This window comes from Cygnus olor, chromosome 5 (genome assembly GCF_009769625.2).
Source record: "Cygnus olor isolate bCygOlo1 chromosome 5, bCygOlo1.pri.v2, whole genome shotgun sequence".
In the NCBI taxonomy this organism is placed as follows: Eukaryota; Metazoa; Chordata; class Aves; order Anseriformes; family Anatidae; genus Cygnus; species Cygnus olor.
This window is the reverse complement of record NC_049173.1, coordinates 47,764,747-47,785,683: the sequence shown is the minus strand read 5'-3', so window position 1 is coordinate 47,785,683 and position 20,937 is coordinate 47,764,747. Positions and strand designations below refer to the sequence as shown.

Below are 20,937 nucleotides of genomic sequence, written 5' to 3'. Positions count from 1 at the left end.
GTTTCCACTAATGGGATTTGGACGAGTATTCCAGCCCTTTCATCAGCAATAAGGAAACTGAATGTTCTCTGTTAATCAGCTCAGCACAGTCGTTATTTAACCCGCAGACAATGTATGGCAGCAAAGTTTAAATTTTCAACCTTGAGAAGGCGGCAGGCTTTGCTGGTTGACTCTGCTGAAGGCAGGCAGAAATCAGAAAGACTCTCTGTAGACAAGAAATGGGAGACAAACTTAATCTTCTAATGAGAAAAAAGCTCAGTAAATCTGACCGACTGCTAAATCCACAAACAAGGAAAAACACTAGACTGCATCCTAGATTATGGATATGGACTGCACAGCATTACTCGGAAGAGAGGTAACAGGAAAGGTTGTAAGACGGCGTTAAACTACAACATCGACAGAGCAACTGTGAGTCAGACCCATCCCTTCTTCTGGGCATGCTTCACCATCAACAAGGACAGGCGTTAAGAGAAGAGTAATTTAGACAGCCTTGTCTGCACTGCCAGGATGTCCCTGTATTTTGTGCGGTTCACACGGCAGACAATACCAAACATAAAAGCGAGAAAGGGGGGGGATCAGCTCACACCGGGTTGCGATGGAAGCGCGCTTTGAACACATGTTCCTGATCTCTGCTTCAGTGCACAACTGCTAGTGCTTAGTTAGAGATATAGATAAATAGAGATACATCCAGAGATGTTATCGTCCAGAGACACCATTTGATACAATCAATAAAATAAATTTTGCCAGGCCAGCAAGACAGACTGGTCCAAGTATCTGCAATAAGATATTCAAATTCTAATACATTTGAACACATGATCTTAATTTCAGCCTCCAGGAGGTACTTTGCTATAAAGCTACAACAGGCCATTGCTTTGCATGGCTGCATTTTATAACTTACAACTGAAATTACTTCAGATGAGATCTCTACAGTGTCACAAGAATAAAAAGGCTTAATAATATGCAAAGGGTCTGATTTGCTTTTATTTTAAAAGTAGAAGTTCCCTGCTACTGTGTAAACAGCAGATGGGGCATACCATTTAGAAACACAAAGAAATCAACACAGGCTGGGGGAGGAAGCATTCCTAATCAGACGTCAGTTTGTGCTTCTGCTGCAGAAGAAAGTAGCAGTGATAGTTGGGTCTGGCCCTACTCAAAAGACACAGCAGTTTAATCAGAACTAAAATAGCTAAATGGACTGGCTTTTAATTATTTATATTTTTTCATTCTGTTATTGTAAACTTTGCGCTACTGCCTGGCTTTCAGCACGTGAGTGATTAGTGTTAACCTATTAGAAAGAAAACTTTATATTTGAGGAACTGGGAAGTTGCTGGGAAACGGAGATTAAATGCAAAATCACCACCGATTTGTGCTTTTGACTTCTTTCTGCCTGGTCAGTCACCACCAAACCTCACTTCGTGTGACTCTCCTTTGAGCAGCACAGTAATCATTACATCCTTTGAAACTACAAGTCAGAGAAAACCACCCTCCTCTCCACAAAATTCCAAGGCACGTCCCAAGCGATGGGACAACCTGAAGATGGCTGCAGTAGCCTCCAAAAAAGGCCTTGAGCAGGCCGTGAGTGCGCCAGCTGTGACCCCAAGCAGCCTGTCACCTGAGAGCACTAGTCATATTTCAACGTGCAGCAAAACCTGTTATTCAGGCTCTCAAGCAGAACAGTCTCTGTATGAACACATTTTGTGAATATATGTCATTTCTTATCTGTAAACGAGGTTTAGGGGCAGGAATATATGGCCAGGAATTCTCCATTCAAATGCAAGCTTGGTCAAAGCTTTGTTGAGTTATTTAATCTACTTTTTGCTTCCTTTTAATGCAATCATTAATACCCAGATTTTTATGATCTTGCAAGATTAGACTGGTAATGTTACATTAGGTTCAGATATACACAGCTATGAAAAACAAATGTTATTGCTGGAAGTATATTTTAAAGTGATGAGAAAACCAACACATAGCTAGATAAGCAAACACACACCTTTGCAAAAGCTACACTGATTCTGCCATATCCCAGAGGAGTTCCATACGGCATGCCATAATGGCATAAATCATGGACACCTAGCATAACTAAAATTTAATAGCAATTCCCTGAGCATAGGAGAGATTGTGCATTGGGTTATAGACAGTTTGATCAAATGCTTTTTAGGATCCATTTCACAGATGAGAAACCAGACAGGAAAAACTGTTTGCTGAAGGTCGGGCAGTATCAGAGGCTGACCTAGATTTCAAGAGATCTCCCCTAAACCACAGCTAGTATTCAGAAACTTTTCTTAGCCTATAACACTGGACATGAATTCTGGCAGTTACTTCTGTCCCTTCTCCAGCACAGGCAACTCAACCTTCCTTTCACTCGGTGCCTTTCCGGAAAGGAGGCAATTAGGAACATACTTATTACCAATGATTGGAAGTAATTACCAGGTGAGATTGCTTTCTACAAAGAACCTGATTTCTTTAGTATGCTAGAATACAGAGAGCACAAAGAGTTTGTAGTTCAGTAATTCCGATTTTCTATCTGTAATGCAAATCAATACAATACAATAATAACACCCAAGTTAATCCTGCACGTTTTACTTGTCTTATTTGTTCCCCTTGAAGTGCATTCTCTCACCCTAATGCTAAAGCAGTCAAAACAATAAATGATGCAAGTCAGCTTTTAAGAGAATGGGGCACCTCTCCTTACAAATAGGGTGCCATATGGATTCCCTTCATGAATATGGGATTTCCTTTTAAAGTTACAGAGTGCTTTCAGCATTTAATGGCTAATGCTACTGCTGCTCAGGTTCCTTTTGTGATTTGTACCCCAGGGACACAGAGCTCTATGCATTACCAGCTTTTCCCTTATTTTTCACCCTCCATTATCAATCTGTGTAAATAAGATGCACAGCATCCGCTAGTTAATAAACAAACTCTCACTTTGATTACACTTTCAGTTTCCAAGCGCAGAGCTGACTAACTACAAAGAGTAAATGTGTTTGGGGTTTCAGTGCTGGCCTTGGAAGATTGTTCACAAATACATGATTCATATCCGATCCTGAACATTAACACTTTCCTTATGACTCATACATACAGTTAAACAATAAAACAGAGTGCTTATTGAAGTTTTGTTTAACGTGCATGAAGGACCTACTATTAATATTTTTAAATTTAATTGTTTAACAATGTCAATCCTATTATTAGCTGCAAGGAGGGGATGTTTCCACTTCTATCTTGAAATAAATACATGTTTTTGATTTTACTCTAGCTTATATTAAGAATCTGTCTGCAACAGCTCAGAAAATAATAAAAAGCTATTAGGCATGGCATGGAGCAGGGTACGTACTTTACCAATGTACCCACAGTACATTATTTGAATGGATAGAAAGCAATTGCTCTATATCTCTCATTCTATAGAACACTATGTGTACAACATACTGGTCAACACACCATTTCCTCACATTGTTTTCCTCTCCAAATTGAAGGATAAAACAGAGAATACAGCCTTCCTCACACAATAGAGTCTTTAGGTCTTCTATCTGGTCCCTACATATTAGGATGTTCACTGTAATACAATTCCCGGATAAATTATAACCAGTGACTGGCAAATCTGAAACATGTAAGAGTTCAAGTTCAGCTAAAAAAAACCCTGAGGAATTATTTTTAAAACTTTATCCTTTGCATTCTGGTTTTCTTTTAAAGTTTGTTAAATCAACATAATTGGAGATTATTTGCAGTTTCGCTAAAAACAAAAAACAAAACAAACAAACAAAGAAAAAACAGCTCCAGCTCTACGCAAGAACCATGAAAGCACAAAGCAGAGCTTGTAAGAATCATACCGTATTTTAGATATATGTTCAGGTAAAATATGACATTTAGATCTCCAATTCAAACCTGCAGTATAGTTGCTTATCTTGGAAAATGCAACTCCCTTGTGTCTGTATTCTGTTGCCTATGGGCAGCTTTCAAACCATTTTTTACAGATTTGGTCCTATCTTTATTCACACTATTTCTAAATAACTACAGCCAATGCTTTTCAATTTGTTATATAAAGCTTTTCCAAAGGATAAATTCTTCCAAAATACTAGAGGACAAATTCAGGAAATACAGTGATGACACAGGAACATGTTCTGCAGATGTTCATCGTGTCATTCACCCAGCAAGTAATGAGTAAGAAACTCCTGGGCTTCATCCTAACCCCACTGAAGTTACTCACAAACTATTCACCGTATAGATGCAAGGCTGGCCTTAAATTCAGACATTGGCTCTGTCATGAGAACACTTTTTGCCTAACAACTAACACTGTGTAATTTCTAAGTGTTTCCTGACAATTAATGTTCCTCACCAGTTGTGGAGCTGTGGTCTTGAACACGTTGCCTTCAGAAGCTGACCTTGCAGAGGTAGAAACAGTGATTTGCTGGTGTTGACAAAGTCTTTCTGCCGCTGCTGCTGGTCTCACATCTGTGAGCACTGTTTCAGCATGGCTGAGCAAGGACAGAAAATAAGGGGGATTTATTCACAAGCAGACACTAGTATCAGTCATTGCACACACTTGGCTAATAATTCAATCACTGAAAATTATACTTTAGTTTAAAAAAAAAAAAAAAAAGGGACTTTAGCTCTGTCCCAATAGCAGGCAGAAAACACAGAACCCTGGCATATCAGGATGAAGTACTGTCCCTAGTTTCCCTCTCAGGTTTTCAAAGAAATGGAGGGAAAGTTGATGGTGTCAGATTCACTTGTTTGCTGTGGGACTCGATACCAATGGTATTCAGTTCCGGGGGCCACAACCAGGCCACACTTGCCCGCTGCCACCCCCCTCATCTCACCTCTGATTGGCAGCCTCCCTGCCACTTGCCCAGTCTCAGACCAGAGAATGGCCTCAGGAGCGTGACTGTATGGGAGCGCCTCTCTCCATCAGGCCTGTGGGTTTAGCATGCTGTGTGCCCACATGCTGGGCACCCTCTGTGGCCAGGGACACCCTGCAGTCCCAGGCCATAGCAGTGGAGGACACCTGTCAGCCAGCCAGGAGTGCCCACCTCCAGCCCTCATTAATTAATGTTTTTAATTTTTTAATTAATTTAATTAATTTTTAATTATTTTTTTTAATGTTTAAAAAATGTTTTTTCCTTGGACCAACATCAAAATGGCCTCACCTGAGCCAGACGGTGTGGCAACAGACACCTCAGACAGCATGAGCAGCAGGGCTGCAATGCCTTTCTTGCAAGCCCCGGCCTCAGAAAGCATCATCACATTTATCCACCCTCCTGCCAGGCCTGGGGTGGCCACCATCTTAGGCAATGCCACACACTGCTGTGTCAGACAGGGCTCCACGCTGCTGTAATGGTGGGCGTCAAGGCCTGACGTGCTCCTCGGTACTCCAGATTGCCCATGAAACACAAACTAGCAGCAGGTTTCACCACGCAGCTCTTATCTCAGCACCAGATGACTGAAAAAATTAAAAGGAAATATGAGCAGGGGAAGCGATTCTTCATGTTTTTGTGTGACGCTTGTTGCTAGGAAAAATATTTCCTTAGTATCTCTATGGGCTCTGCAAGTCAGCATCGGTGGAGCTCTGCTGGTTGCCAGAAAATATAAAACACGGCAAATGTCAGAAAAAAATAGGAAGAAGAAGTAAAGCTTTAAGAATGTGCCCATAAGGAACGTCTGTCCCTTCAGTGCTGCTCTTTACATGGTCAATAAAGAGACATACACATCTGCTTTCTTGGCTGGAACAAATCTTGAGAGCTTCTTTCCAAGGTATTTTGTCTAAGCAATAGTATTTTTGTGTCTGTTTTTTTAGAAGCTTGAAAGCAGTTGCTTGTATCACGGTAGCACATGGTGGATCAGAGCCCTGAGCGCTGAGCGAACAAGCAAGCCAAGGCCTCCAGGAGCCTGCATTTACAGCAGCAAAAGAGAAAGGGTGGAAAGAGAAAGAGGGTTGCTGAGGGGCAGAACAGCTTGTCCCCAGCTGCAGCAATGGGGCCCTGGTCTCCTACCTCATAGCTCTTGTGCCACAGGTTGCACTTCTGGTCATAAGCCATACCAGATGTCCTAGGGAGGAAGGTTAAAAAATCCTCTGGTCCGGACACCCCCATGAAGACATGAACCCTGCCTCTCATTTCAGCTGATTAATGTGGATATTGAGGCTTTTTGCATATCCACAAAGCTGAGACTGATGATGGCATCACTATGTTTCAACCCTTCCAGACATGAAAGGATAACTCATGTTCTAGGCCAATCATTCACTGGTCTTCCTGCTAACAGCTGTGTCCAGTGATGATGATGAAGGGTTAGGGGATGGAGAGTTTGAAGCTGGTTATCGCTGAACTTGCTGCATACTGGCCACAGCGCAATCCAGTGTATCTGTTTGAGCTGGATATTGAAGCCCCATTAAGTGGTTTCTAGTCCCCCCGATCATACTCCAAATTGTTTTGTGGCTGCTCCCGTCACTGACCACTGAAAGTTCTCACATGGTGTTATTTGAATTTTAAGTTTTTCACAATAAAGTGGTCTTCCCAGTCTCTTTGCATTGTTTTATAAACCATTTGTTTTTAAGCAAGAGTCTTTTTTCCCAGAAAGAAAGCAAGACTTTGTCTGAATACAAATCCCATGCCCAACAGTGTGCTGACATTTGTGCATAGAGATGTGCTTTCCAGTTTATTCTATTGTGCTTTTTTTTTTTTTTTATAGTTCAGTGGAAAGTTTGGATGGTTCCAGGCAAGTATCCTTTAACAACATAACAACAGAAATAGCCTGAAAAAACGGAAATATATCTCAATGCTGCCAGGAGAATTATGGGTTGTTGGTTTCTTACTTTTGCTTTTTTTTTAACATACGTGATCACAAAAAAAAAAAAAAAAAAAAAAAAAAAAAAAAAAAAGTTTGTGGATGACAGAAAGAGATTAAACTCACTGCAGTGCCAGCAGCTGTACTTTTCTCCACTTGGATATATGAAGGCAAGTGCGTGACTTCTGTTGTTTGAGTCACCTATCTTTTTAGAGTCTAACAATCAGGGCAAGTGAGAGGCTCCTGGCGCAGCAGGTACTGATGTCCACTGAAGGCTGTGGCCCCATTTATTGTGGCATGGCTCCAGCTAGACTTCTGAGTCCTCGAAGATGTCCAGGGTAGTCTAGGAAACCAGGAGGATTTAAGAATCTGAATATCTTTGTTGATCCAATTTCCCACAAGCAAACTAATTGCTAAGTTGTTACCTGACCACGCTGAGTTGGCCCCAGAACATCCGTAGATAAAGGCCTGGAGCATTAATCTATGGCGCCATCTAGCACCCACATGAGGAATATTTGGAATAGCTCTTTCTCCACATTGTTATGACTCAAACTTTATCTAACGTTTTGCACAGAAAGACAAAAGATGATAACGAGGAAAATGAATGTTACCATTCTCATTTGTTGGTCTCCTCAGAGCAAAGAAAACTGGAGCATTGCACATAACCCTCACTTGCCCTCTGTCTATGGGGGCTTAAAAAAACTCGGTCCCTCCCTGTACCTCTTGGTGGATCTTTTTTTCTTACTCCAGGAATGGCAAACGGCTTGACCCAAACATGTTCAGAAAACCGCTTTAGGAACATAAGCTCCCCTCACCCTTTCTTCCACAAGTACCCCTTACCCTCTCTCTCTGCATCCTCTCACAGCCTGCATCGCAGCTCTGGCCCACCTGGGCCACCATTCAGTGAAAGGCAGAGGCCAGCACCAGCTGTTTCAGAGGAATGGGAAGGAAGCTGACACTCTGAAAACAAAGACAAAAATCATTGCAACAGAGCTCTGATTTCTACTAATTATGTGGAACATATATAATTTACTTTTTTTTCTACTGACAGCCACTATGGTTAAGTGAAATATTTTCCAGTGAAAATATTAAAAATTATTGGCAGATTTGAGATGTATACGAATTCAGGTTCATTTCACATAAGGAAGCAAAATATGGAAGCTGCCTATTTCTGCTGTCTGAGCCTTTGAAAATCCTTTACTCACCAGGCTCTCAGCATTTTGGGGGTTGCTAAATAGCAAGACTTCCATGGTTTGCACCAAAAATGTTAAGACACGGGAATTCCAAAGTAGAGAGAACATAGGCTGAAATTGCACAAGTCATGAAATGCTTGAAAGCAGCCAGACAACAACTGCATAATCACAGGTAATATGCAAGTGAAAGATCAAATTTAAAACTTCAACTCAAGCCTGCAGGACATTTGCCAAGCTGCAAGTTAGGCTCCAGTGATGTATGGAATATATTTGCTCTGAGTCTATGCTCTGCTGTATGCCAGAAGCTTTTAAACCATCTTTACAAATATGTTCCCATCTTTTGCCAAGTGAATATACAGCCTTTTTCCCTCACGTTGGTATCTACAGTTCTTCTTACTAACTTCATAATTTCTGAGTCTGTAACTACTCTTAAATATTCTCAAATATTTTTGTGATATATGCACCAAACTTAACTAATTTCTCATTGAAACAAAAGAAGTGTTGTTTGTATATTTACTTTGCACGTATCCTCTTCAAAGTTGCTTAAAAAGTTGCTTCAGTGATCAGTGGTATTTTAGCTCTGTCGATTGGCAGCCTATTCTGCTCTACTGCATTTCTCTGCAATTAGTTGTTTCTCTGCCCTCTTCTGCCCCCGCTCCGTGTCCGATGTGTCCCTTCTCCTCCCACGTATCTGCCACGTTTTGTTTCTTCAACAGCAGTGATTTTCATGAGCCTGGCCTAGTCTCTCTGCTGTAACCCTTTCAATATTATACAACATTTGTTTACATTTTCCCAGGTCTTGCAAGGCATCTCTTTCTCCGCACCCACTGTCATGCAGACATGGCCTTTTCTAGCTGTGGCCATTCAGCTCTATATCTGAAATGCAGATGTGCACACACACTAGCCAGACATTCTCAATCCATGCCACTCCAGGCTATTCCCAGAGCACAAGGCAAGTGTGTGCTGCAGTGCAGCCCATTGTCCAAGAGGAAAATACAACTGTAGGCACCAATAACCTAATGATATGGCCATGCAACCAGCTTGAATCTGTGAGAACCTCTTTACAGAGAGTCACTCTGCCAGCAGTAAGTGACCCTGATATTCTTTTGGTCTTCTTTCATGTCCTCGCCTCATTGTTCCTCATCCTTTATTTTAAAAACAACTGGGTAGGGTGAAATCCAGGCCCACTGTGTCTTTAAGTAATGACATCTGATAACACAGGTCAGTCCGCGTCATAGCAGGAGGAAATTTGTTTGTATGGGCTATCCTAGCTCAACTCCAGGATGTTGATTGCATGCAACATCACAGATCCAAGAAGAATGGACAGGTGGGTCCCTGCAACTACTTCTGCCTATCACATTTAGTGCAATCAAGTACTGACCTGGTGTTTGTTAACATTTAGACTCTAGTGCTTGTCAAAAATAAGTGGAGAGGATTCCTCCTTTTCCAGGAACCACAGTTGTACACAAGGTAAAAAGTAAAATTAAAAACAATGGCTTTTGCTAAGGAATGCAGGAAATGTGTTGTATTTTCATTGCAACTGCTTGAAAGCAGATTTGCTGTAGAAATAAAACAGCTCCAAATAGACGGAACTTGCTGACTCAGTTGGTCCAGATGAAAAATTACAAGTCAGCAATTTCAAGCAACAGCAGTACCAAGCGTACTGTATCTGCAATACTGATGTAATGCACGTTGCAACATCATATTTCCCTGAATACAGCACTTGTGAGTTTGATGAGCCACAGCTTTTAGATGAAGCTTTGGATTTGCTGCAAATTACATAAGAGAGTTTTCCTTTATGGCTTAGACTGTTAGATGTTGGACCCATCCAACTCCTTAAGGAACAGGACATTAAAAGCAGTTTACTCCAACTTTCTTCTGACCCTGATCCAAGGCACACATCATATTTAAGATAAGCATAGATCTTGCCAGTTCTCCTCATGTATCCAGAATTATCACCATTACAGCATTTTCTATTCAGAACAGCTTACGCAAATATAACATATAATGCCATATGCAAATGACTGAATCAATTTTTGCTCTTTGATAATTTTCTAAACCATTTCCTAATTTTTATGAGTAACTTACAGATAAAATATTAAGACAAAAGTGGACACAACTTCAAGCCACTTCAGATTTTCATTTAATTTTTTACCTAACAAACTCCCATAGGAAATTATTAGCTGTGGTTAAAAGCCTCTTACACAGCAGGGATATATTCTAAGTGGGAAAGCCACTTAGAAATTATGATCTCAAGCAATTTGTTGGAGTTTGTACTCTATAGCTATGTTAGGAGAGAGAACAGCAACAAAGCAGGAGGAAGAGGCTATGAATCAGCCTGGAGATTGGTTAGGGATTCTTTGTTGCAGCTGCTATAACTTCTGGATAACACAGGAAACAGCTAAGTTTGTCATTTTTAAGTGGTGGAAGTTGAGAACAGAAAATGAATTTAGGCATCATAGTTAATGTAGAAAGTATCCAGCACATGGAATTATCTCATGAGGAGCCATCAGGCTGATGATCAATTAAATTATATTCCAAGGGACAAGAAAGAGGCCTAGACAGTAAGTGAACAAATACACACTGAGTATAAACAGAAGACAAAAAGCAAAAGCATCTCCTTTTATCTGGTTTATATTCCTCTCTTTTCCTTCTTAGCTGTTTCTAGTCATTTTATCTATTTATTTATTTCATGGAAAGATTGTATGATAGCTGAACATGCTCTGCTAATACTCTACAAGAATAAGACCAAAAGTAGCAACATACTTTGAAAAAGCAGAGAGCACAGAATAATACCACCAATGAACGAATGCTACAAGATATCTGAGTCCACCTTTTAGAAAAGCTCTGCTAATATGAGAATAGTACCTCTTCCCTTTGTTTTCCAGGAAAATTGCCATGAACATGTAACCAGCTTGATTATACTCATTGACAGTGAACTTTAATAATTGTGCCTATTCTCCCTGTAGAATATTTCTGGATACTAGACATTAATATTTTGCTTTTCTATGAAGCTTTTAGAAACTTGCCAGGAGAGCCAAGATTCTAACCAGCAGAAGTGCATACTGAGTTGTTGTTGCAATATATCACTCACGAACAGCTGACAGACCAAGTATTATGTGCAGAGGCTATGTGGTTGTGCAATTAGACTCAGGACGGCTGTGGTCTCTGCAAAGGGAATGGAATGTTCATCAGAAAAAAAAAAAAAAGATGAAAATTAGCAGCAGAATTACTCGTGGTTGAGGAGTTCTCCAGCTATGGCTGTGATTTATACACTATTCTTTACATAGCTTGGCTAGTCACTCCCCCTCACTTTCACTGAAGAATACATCACTGAGCAAGTGGTTTTATGTAACAGTTTCTAATATAGTTATTTTGCTTTGTAAATTCAGGAATCACTGTGTTCAAACTGTTCCTCTTGGAATACTGAAAGCAAACTTGAAATGTCCCACAGTTCTAATTCTTTGCGTAACTGTGACCTTGTCTTCAAGCCCTGAAATACAAGGTAATTTAAGCTAGAAGTGGCTCCAAGAGAAAAATAAAGACTGAAACAAGAATACATTAATTCAAGTGACATTTAGGTCAGTACAATCTTTGCTTCACTCAGAAGAAACCAATTTGAAGTCCAAGAAAGCAATAAACTTGAATGGCAAAAGGCAGCTCCAAGCTAGCACTATGAAAGGAAAGAGAGAAATCATTGCACTAGAGTTTTTGTTTCTTCTAATTTCAAGTAACAGATGGAGGACAGAAAAGCTTGTAAAATTATTTATTTATTTATTTTTCACACAATAGGTACCTTAGTCTGGTGTTGCAGCATGGACCGTTAGCACGTTTTTTTGTCCTTAAGTGGCCCAAGTAGAATTATCTTCTGATACTGAGGGATTACATTTAATTTACATAGATCACAGCCTCACATCTGAAGCTCATTTTCATAGGCAAAATCAGAACCTGTTAACTTGCATTCTCTTGTTTCTCAAGAGGTTAATTTGCTTAGCTGGAGACAGCTCGCCCATCCTGATATGGTACCTGCACAAATAGAAAGAAAGTAATGAAAGAATTCCTGTGGTTTGGGTCAGTAAATAAAACAAAGTCTTTCTGGTGATTGTGGTTTCTGCACTTAACAATGTGCTGTCTATCCTTGCTATTGCAGATCTTATTTAAGTCTTATATAAACTAAACCCTATTTCTCAAAGGTATATATACATACTTTCACTTAGCTAAATGGCTGTGAAGATGGCGGAATTCACAGAACATTTTGGCATGCAACCAAAACATGTGGTATTATGTCCAGAGCAGATCTGGCCAGGTACTGTAACTAGATCGTGGATTTCAAGCTGTCACACACAATTATTTCTGGCAGCACGTTTGTACAATATGTACACCTGTAACTTTCTCCACTCTTAAATGGGTGGAAGTATTCAGAAACGCCTTTCAGTGGAGATTGCTTCTGAGAGATCTCCTGGTGAGGGAACAGCAGAAGAATATGGGAATGACCACGAAACTGTGTTACGAATATTTGCATTTTGGATTCCTGGAACTGAACCTGTGTCACTGTGAGTTCAAACCACTGCAAAGCTTACTTGTATTATTTTTACTAATTTCTTCCTAAGAAGGACTGGACAATTTGATTTTCACTCCAGTTAATTACTCCCAGATGTTTTAGATTTTTATTCAAAATGGCAGGTAAACATGCAAACAGGTACCCCTGCTTTTTTTCTTGCAGTATCAGTCAGTAGTCACCAAACAAGACATTGCAAGCCTAATCATAAAGAGTAAGTGAAATTTAAGCTTTGAACAGATTCTCTTACTATAATGAAGAAAATAGCTTCCTCACTTTTCTTTGTGCTAGAATTTTAGCATAAGGAAGATAAAGCCATCATATTGAATAAAATATCTACGCAAGTTAATTTTGCAAAAGTAGACATGAGGTATTTCAAGAAAGTGAGAACAAGAAAGGAAGTGGATTCTTAGGAAAATTTTAAATGCAACAGCTAGTTATGCAAGGGCAATGGAATTTCTTTGAGAATGGATATTTGTAGCTGTATGCTCCTTCATAAAAGTAGAGACTCAGGTAGAAAACATGCAACTATGTAAAGGTATTCTGTGTCCCAACATTCATACTCTTTGTTGCATAATAGCAGCTGATAATTCCCATAGCCTCATTTTATCAGGGACAATGAAATTAAGTTTGGCTCAAACCAATTAAAACCCAGCATTTTTAGTTTGTCTTTAGATTTAGCATCCATAATACATCTTTAAGCACTTTAAAAGCAATAGACTTTTAAGTCACTGAGCCCCTACATCTCCTAATGACCTGGGCAGGATTTGGATGCACTAAACACTTAAAAAGTGAATTTGATGAGGGTGCTCTGATGTTGGTCTAATTTTGAAAGTTTACAAAATTTCTATCCGTTGATCTTTAGGTAACAGAACCAACTTCAAAAGAGGAAATCCAGATTCCACTGAGACAAGGTTTGTATTTCAGTATTGTAGTCACCAAGTATCCTTCCAATGAATTAATAGTTAACACGCTACAGATTGTCATCCACTGGAAACTTTGCAAAGACAAACATTTCATTCTTTGGAAAAGTGATGAAAATGAAACTACCTTTCCTAGTACAGAAAAGAAAAAAAATAATAATCTACATCAAAAATGTTGAAAGCAAATCAAACAAAGAATGCACTGTGCTAAGGGACATGAATCAATGTACATTCTGCAAAAAATGCTTAGATAATAGAAGACACCCTTGGATCCCGACAATTGAGCCTTTGTTTCCAAAGCAAGAAAAATCAACCTGGATTTATATTTTGAGTGGGTTTGTTTGATCTGAGTGCAGACGCAATGACAGTCACTGAGAATACATGAGATCTTTAATTTTAGCTGACAGATTTAGTCCTGGGTAAGATTTCTAACTCAAAGTACAGCACCAAATCTTAAAATAGAAGTGCAAATAATTAGAGTCATCTGCAAAATATCTATGTATATGCTTAACTCAAGGATATGTGTAGTTTTGCTTAAACACTTGGCTAGGTTACATCTTATTTCAAATGTAAATAAGTTCAATGTTAATAACACTTCTCATAAGGAGGATTAGAAAACAGAGAATATACAGTCTTACTCAAATACAATACTTCACAATTCCTCTTCTCAGTGAGGCCTTCATGGCAATGTAGGAAGTTCTTACTCTATTGCATTGGTCCCCAGGTGCTGCCATGTGTACTAGCACTAGCTGTGCAAAGTTTTATGGCTGCAGTTCCACATTTTCCTTACCTTTTCCAAAGATGAATCTTTACGTGTCACTCCCACCTCTCTGCTTCAAATAGAGCACAAACACCATAAGAAGCAGTTGCTTGTTTAAATTCTGGAAACCTGGAACAGGTTAAAATGTACACAGTAGAACTGGAGGCAACCAGATACTTCAAAATCTGAGGCCCAGATTCAGGAAAGCATTTAAACTTAGCGTGGCTTTAAACACGCTAAGATTAAGCATATTCAGAAGTACTGCTTCATGAACAGCAATTCAATTAGACAAGTGCTTTTTCTAACTGAGGCTGAGATCTGCTAAGTGTTGACAATAGTGATGAATATTTGCCTCTGTCTGATTTACTGCACAACACTTTTTCAGCTACTATTGTCAGGAGCTCCAAAATTGGAGGAGGAGAAAAAAAAAAAACAAAAAAGAAAAGATGATTCTTCCCACAGTTATTATGAAAAAAAAAAAAAAAAAAAAAAAGTAGCTTAATCCTGTAATATCTGAATCTGCTGGTTTTAACTTTCTGTTACTTAAGCAATATCTAACTTCACTGATTTCCGTGTGATCTTAAAGATCTATATTATGAAATAAGGATTATGTTATGGATCAGCAAACCTCAAAACTTTCAAAATTACAGAACAGATTTGGGTAGGAATTCAAACTGTGCAACAACAAATAATTTCAAACCTCTGGTTTATAAACCATGATTTTCTTTCTGCTAGCAACTCACAAGATTTACAGAGCTCTCTCTCCAGTTCACATGAATCTAAAGTGGTGGGTAAGAAATCAGAGAGCAGATTTCCATCTCTTCTTGTGAGAGACTATACTGTTAACAAACAAGGTTTTGCACTATACATGGTTTTGGGGTTTTGCTCTTTCAGTTTCTTGAGTGATAAGCAGCTGTGAGAAGAAATTTGTTGCCTATTAACACAAGTGTGGCTGCATGCAGAATACAGAAATGAGCCAGGCGCCTCCACACTCACATTTATGTGAAAAAGCAACAGTTTCTCATGGAAGAATAGAGGTAACTTATGAACCAAAGCACCAACTTTCTGGCTTGTCATGTTGGAGCTCATGCTTGCAGATGTTCTGCATCTGCCCTCCAGAGCATTCAGACCCCCAGCAGAGTAAGGCAGCAGTCCTAGCCCTGCCCAGTTTCTGCTGTGTGTCTCAAAGAGCAACCACACCTATGTTAACACTATATGACTTTGTTAGGCCTAGAGAGGAAGAGCGGAGAGTGTGAGCTTTTTGACTCAGAGATGGTCTCGGCGTAACAAAGATGAAACACGCTCAGTAGGCAAGCTGGGAAACCTTGCAGGCTAGTGCTGCTGAACTGGGCTGACCAGTTTGGATTCCACAGGAATGATCTGGTTACATTCAGGAACTTTGCAGAAAAAAGATGGCTATAAATCATAGTCCGCATTTAAAACTTTTGCTAGCATAGCCGCTTCAGTGAGAGGATGCAATTTTGGCAGGCATAAATAACAACAACAATAAAATTCCCATGTACGTCAGGCACTGGAATCCAATTACTATTACACAACATTATCTGGTCCAAGCACTTTTCTTTATGGGATGGTTTAGTTTCTCAGTCTTACTGGTTTGTAGTAATGCTGGCAAACTTCAGAGAGTCAACCTATTCTGAGGCAAAACAAAAAATACAGATATAAATATATTTTGAGGTAAGTGTGCTTACATGGACTGATAAATTTTGGTCTTTCCTGGGCTGAAGAAATAGAATTATTTACTTGTTCTACAGCTAAATTTTTCCTCTCCCCTTAGTCCCAGCCTTTTTTCTGGAAGTTCTGCAGCTCACCAAAAGTAGCTGCAGAGGCGACAAGCTAACATTTGTTTACTGTGGATCTCCCTTTGAAGAGTGATTACAACAACATCATTCTGCATATCCGGAGGGTGGATTTCTTATCTCCCTGAAGGAGAAGGAGAACAATCACATATTTGATAAGTTCAAACAAAAGCGCACACAATTATAGGAAGTGAAATGTTTGCTAAAAGAGGGCAGTTTATACAAAACACATTTTTATAACCTGGTATATATATTTGTTTCACGACAGCTTTCGAGAACAACGTTCCATAACTCTGCAGTATCTCTATTTCATGGTGGCACGTGAAATATTCTCCATTTGAAAATTGACACTTAAGGGAAAACATTCTGCAGAAAAGAGTCATCACAATAACTCTGCTCAGTGGCTACTTTCACCCCACCTATCTCGCATTCTAAGGGAACGAGGTGTAGATGAATTTGTATAGGCTGCATTTCCACCTGCAGGAACAGCTGTGAGAAGTGTGTGGGCAGGAGAGGCACTCGCTTCCATGACAGCTCCCACAGAGACCTGCTGTTCTGCACAGAGGCAGTGTCCCTCCCAGACCCCCTGATTTGCCTTCTGCTAATGCCCCAGAGCAGCAAATGTGCCAAGGAGTAAAAGTTGTGGAAGCCGAATTTTCCTGACACAAAGGGCTAGGGTCACATGGCTGCAGGTACGTAGAGGCACTGCTGACAAATGCACTCATGTATTTAGGGCATCATATTCCAAAAGCAGAGTCCTTTACCAAAGTCATCCACCTCTAAAAAGATGTTCACAGAAGTGGTTCTGTTCAATGCATAGGTGACACTCACAGAATCGGTTCCCATGAGCTGTATCATACTAAATAAAAACATACAGCAGCAAAATGCCAGGAGTGCATGGGGCCAGTGATAGAGCGTGTTTGGATTACAGGGGAAGAGAGGAATTTCCTCCTGATGCAAGAAGAAATAAGCAGCCTTTTTGTCCATGTCCATTTTATAGTGTGTGTATGTGGTTTTGCTTTTTTATTGAATCAACTTTGGAACATCTTACTAGAAATATCACTCTGTTTCTAAAGAAATCTTTAAAAAATATCACTAGTTTGATCAAATTCTATGAGAATTTTCTCCAGGAGGTCATCACCGGTAAAATTACCAATTGCCAGGAATATATGAAGTGAACAGTGAAAGCAGGTGTAGAGGACCAGCAATGAAGAATGGCAACATTTTGCTTGAAAGCCAAAGTGCTGAACAGCAATAAAGCAGACTGAGCAGATGCTCAGCACCCAAACTGTCAAATACTGGAGAAAAAAAAAAAAAGAAAAAAAAAAAAAAAGATCAAAATGAAAATCTCACGTCACTATACTTCCAGAAAAGATTATTGTTATTTGCCATCTCTAATCAGGTCAGAGAAGAAAAAAAGCCTCTGCAGTTGACAATGTTAATAATCATTAAATACATGAGTATAGATCTCATATAGTTTTCACATAATGTTTCTGTTGGAAAATTTGAAAGAACATATGATATACTAAAAAACTTAAGTATCATAATGAGAGAAATGTTAAGTCTATCATCTAAGTGTAAGAAAAAATCCATGAAGTGTTCTGAATTTATTTTTAAAGGCAATTTTCCAGCCTGAAAATCCAGATTCCATGGCGAGTGAGAAACATTTTCAGGACCAGATTGTAATGTTTATATACAAAAGAATGCTAATAAAGTTAAAGAGATATGCATAATACACAGCATCTCAGCACAGTGTATTTATACCACTGTTATAGTGGTATAAAGACACTTTAAGCATGTAGAGATAAATATAGTCGAAATGGCAAATAAGTTACACAGGGCTTACTCAGACCTGTGTAACTTTAGATCTGCATTAAAGGCTTGCTTGTGTTTAGAATTCAGAATAGAAAAAAGGTTGATAACATCATTTGTTCAGTCAACACAAAAAGAATGTATACCACAAACTTTGTTCAGCCTCCACTACCACTGCTCTTTCATTACTGACAAGGACTTGGGCCGTTTCAGAATGAACAATAATCACACGTCCTGCCCATACCTGATCACTAAGACCTGATACACAGGAGATGGTGAAGTTAACCTGAGAATCCTGGCCAGATTCTCTACTGGGAAATAGCTCTATAATACTGCCTCCTGAAGTGTTCCCCACATCTTCTGTCATGCTACTGCTGTCCCAGGAAAAACTGTTTCATGTAAAGCCAGTCTTACGTACGCACGTATGTATAATGAAAGATTTGTAAAGTTACCTAAGACCCAATACACATATCATTAGTAATATTATACTGCTTTAGGAGAATAGCTCAGAGAAAGGTTTTGCAGATAAAAGCTCCCATTAAGACAACAGCCAAAGTAGTACATATTTTAAATAAGGCTTTCAATCCTGTAAAGCTACTCTCAAAACTGTAACTACATGTAGGTTTACCATGATGAATATGTGCTTAGAACAAAGTATGTGCAGAAGGGTTTGAAAGCATGCCGATTATGTTTCTGTAAATAGAAATAGGAATTGCCTCCTTCCTGCTTGGAATATATAAAGCATTCATTGCAATCAGTGTACACCATTCACACTATTGACAGGATTATTACCTTAGTATTACACCACACGAAAAAAAGATTTTAACAGCTTTTGTCCCTGACCCTAAAGATTTGTGTGCCCATGAAAACCATCCTTACACGTTCACTGAACCAGGACCAAAAAGGACTAGTTTAGAAATAAATATTTCTTTTGCTGAAAAATTTTCACTTCTCTTTTTGATGTAATGCACAAGTGATTTCTATGGAAATGTTAATGCTGGGGTTCAATCCGACATTAGGAAAAACTTCTTCACCAAAAGGGTTGTTAGGCATTGGAATGGGCTGCCCAGGGAAGCGGTTGAGTCACCATCCCTAGAGGTCTTTAAAAGACGTTTAGATGTTGAGCTTAGTGATACGGTTTAGTGAAGGACTTGTTAGTGTTAGGTCAGAGGTTGGACTAGGTGATCTTGGAGGTCTCTTCCAGCCTAGACAATTCTGTGATTCTGTGAAAGGCAAAAAAAGTCTTTGACTTCCAGACATGTAAATTAAGGTTCTGAGCTCATTAGAAGATTCATGAAGTATGTTGCATTTTAAGGCAAGTATACTTATTTTCTTCAAAGTCATGCACAACTATCTGAAACAGAGGCACCTTTCTTTACTAATTTATGCAGCGTAACTGGGAAACAGTACACAGAAATATATTTCCTTCTTATATACTTAAATTAGTTTTTGTCCCTCAGCTCCAAAAGTATTTTCACTTCAAGTGTTCAAAGTTAATTATTTATGTTTGGTTTCCTGCAAATAAGATGCTGCTGCTTTTCCCAGAAAGGATAAAGAATTTTTAGCTGCCTTTGTTATGCAAGATTCTGCAACCCCCTCTGCAGGAAAATGTAACATTGACTTCTGCAAGATATAGTTGTATGGAGTTTTGAAGAGAACACAAGCCAGTAAACTCACCCAGAAATTACATATGCTCATTTTTTCCTTTCTTAGACAAGGTTTCCAACAACAGGAGCTTTGGCATTCAGGAGGCTGTTAGAATAAATTAAGGGACAGAAAGTGTCATCTGGTTAACACTCTTAAGTAAAAGCAAAAGCAGAGCCACAGACATGAAAGAGATCACAGATATCCTACTATTTATGATGTGATTGTAAAGTGTAAATTGTACTGGGATCTTAAGGCAATACATGTTAATTACCCTCAGTAGATCTCTGATGTTATAAAAGTAATTGCTATGAACTTCTCTGTATTGCTGATAACTATACCTATTGCAGCTTGGTTTGTTTGTTTTAAATTGCAACAGGAACTCTCAACAATATAATTCTGTAGAAATATATTTTTTGAAAAGTTTAAAACATTGGAACATATCCAATAGACCTTTAGCTCTGTTCGTCAAAAGAAGACAGCAGTCTTGCTGGGGCAAAAGTCCACAGATGTGTGCATTAGGTTTGACCCCATGCTACCAGCATTGCAGAAAAGTTTTTTGTCTAAGATGCCAGAAGAGGAAGAACAGGCCAATAGTCCATCATCAAGAGCACTTAAGCCTGGAAAATATGGATAAACAAAAATTCACATCTTGTTTTTGTGCTTATAAGCAAGCACTCAGCTGCATAGTTAAGGTATATATAGTTGGCTGCATACCTATAAAAGTGGGAATAATTGCTTAAGAGCACCTAAACCCCTGACATGCAGAAATTTATGCTGTGTGCCAACTGTGCTTATTTACAAGACTCACAGAATGAGTAAGTTACCACAAAGCATATCCTATTCCCCATGTCCTTAGGAGTAGGTCAAAAATCCTCCCATCCCTGCAGAAGATCTAGTTTGGCAGTGGTTAGAGTCAGTTTGGCTCAGGTACAAAAGACTTACTGATTTTTTCCTAACATAATGAACACCTGAACATATGCAAAAAATGTATAAATAAACTAATCTTATCACACTTTTCAGAAAGCACTAGAAAGACGGGGTTGATAAGCTTCACTATTATGCAAATAAGGAATGGCTCAAAGGAATGAAAATGGAGGCTTTGGAAAACAGGAGTGATTAGTTTTAAGGTAAAACTTCACCATTAACTGTTATCTACTATCTAGCAAGTCATCCTGTGACTGGTACCCACCACCTACCAAGTAGTCCTACAGCTAAGATGAAATGCCTTTCTATTACTGCTAGGTTTAGACAGAGATATTTTGTGAATTCTCTGGATACCTTGTGGAAGACAGCTTTTTTTCAATAACGAATAGTTATGACCTCATCCATCCTAAGTACATATTTCAGAAGGACAGAAGTAGTAACAGAAATGGACTTGAGACACCTTAAAAAAAAAAAAAAAAAAAAAAAAAGGAGAGAAAGACATATCCTAGTTAGACCAAAAAAAAGGCAC

The 20,937-nt window shown here is 39.1% G+C and overlaps 1 long non-coding RNA gene across 1 annotated transcript in view; it reads right to left on the bottom strand.

Annotated features, from left to right (window-relative positions):
- The window catches only part of LOC121070894, a 255,648-nt gene extending 239,505 nt beyond the window's left edge, over window positions 1–16,143 (bottom strand). Inside the window, exons 1-6 of the long non-coding RNA XR_005820282.1 lie at window positions 15,970–16,143; window positions 15,732–15,857; window positions 14,239–14,337; window positions 11,764–11,993; window positions 5,142–5,434; window positions 4,331–4,469 (exon numbers count right to left, since the gene is read on the bottom strand). This is a non-coding gene — a long non-coding RNA (uncharacterized LOC121070894). The remainder of the gene's footprint in view (window positions 1–4,330; window positions 4,470–5,141; window positions 5,435–11,763; window positions 11,994–14,238; window positions 14,338–15,731; window positions 15,858–15,969) is intronic.
- Window positions 16,144–20,937: the final 4,794 nt, after the last annotated feature.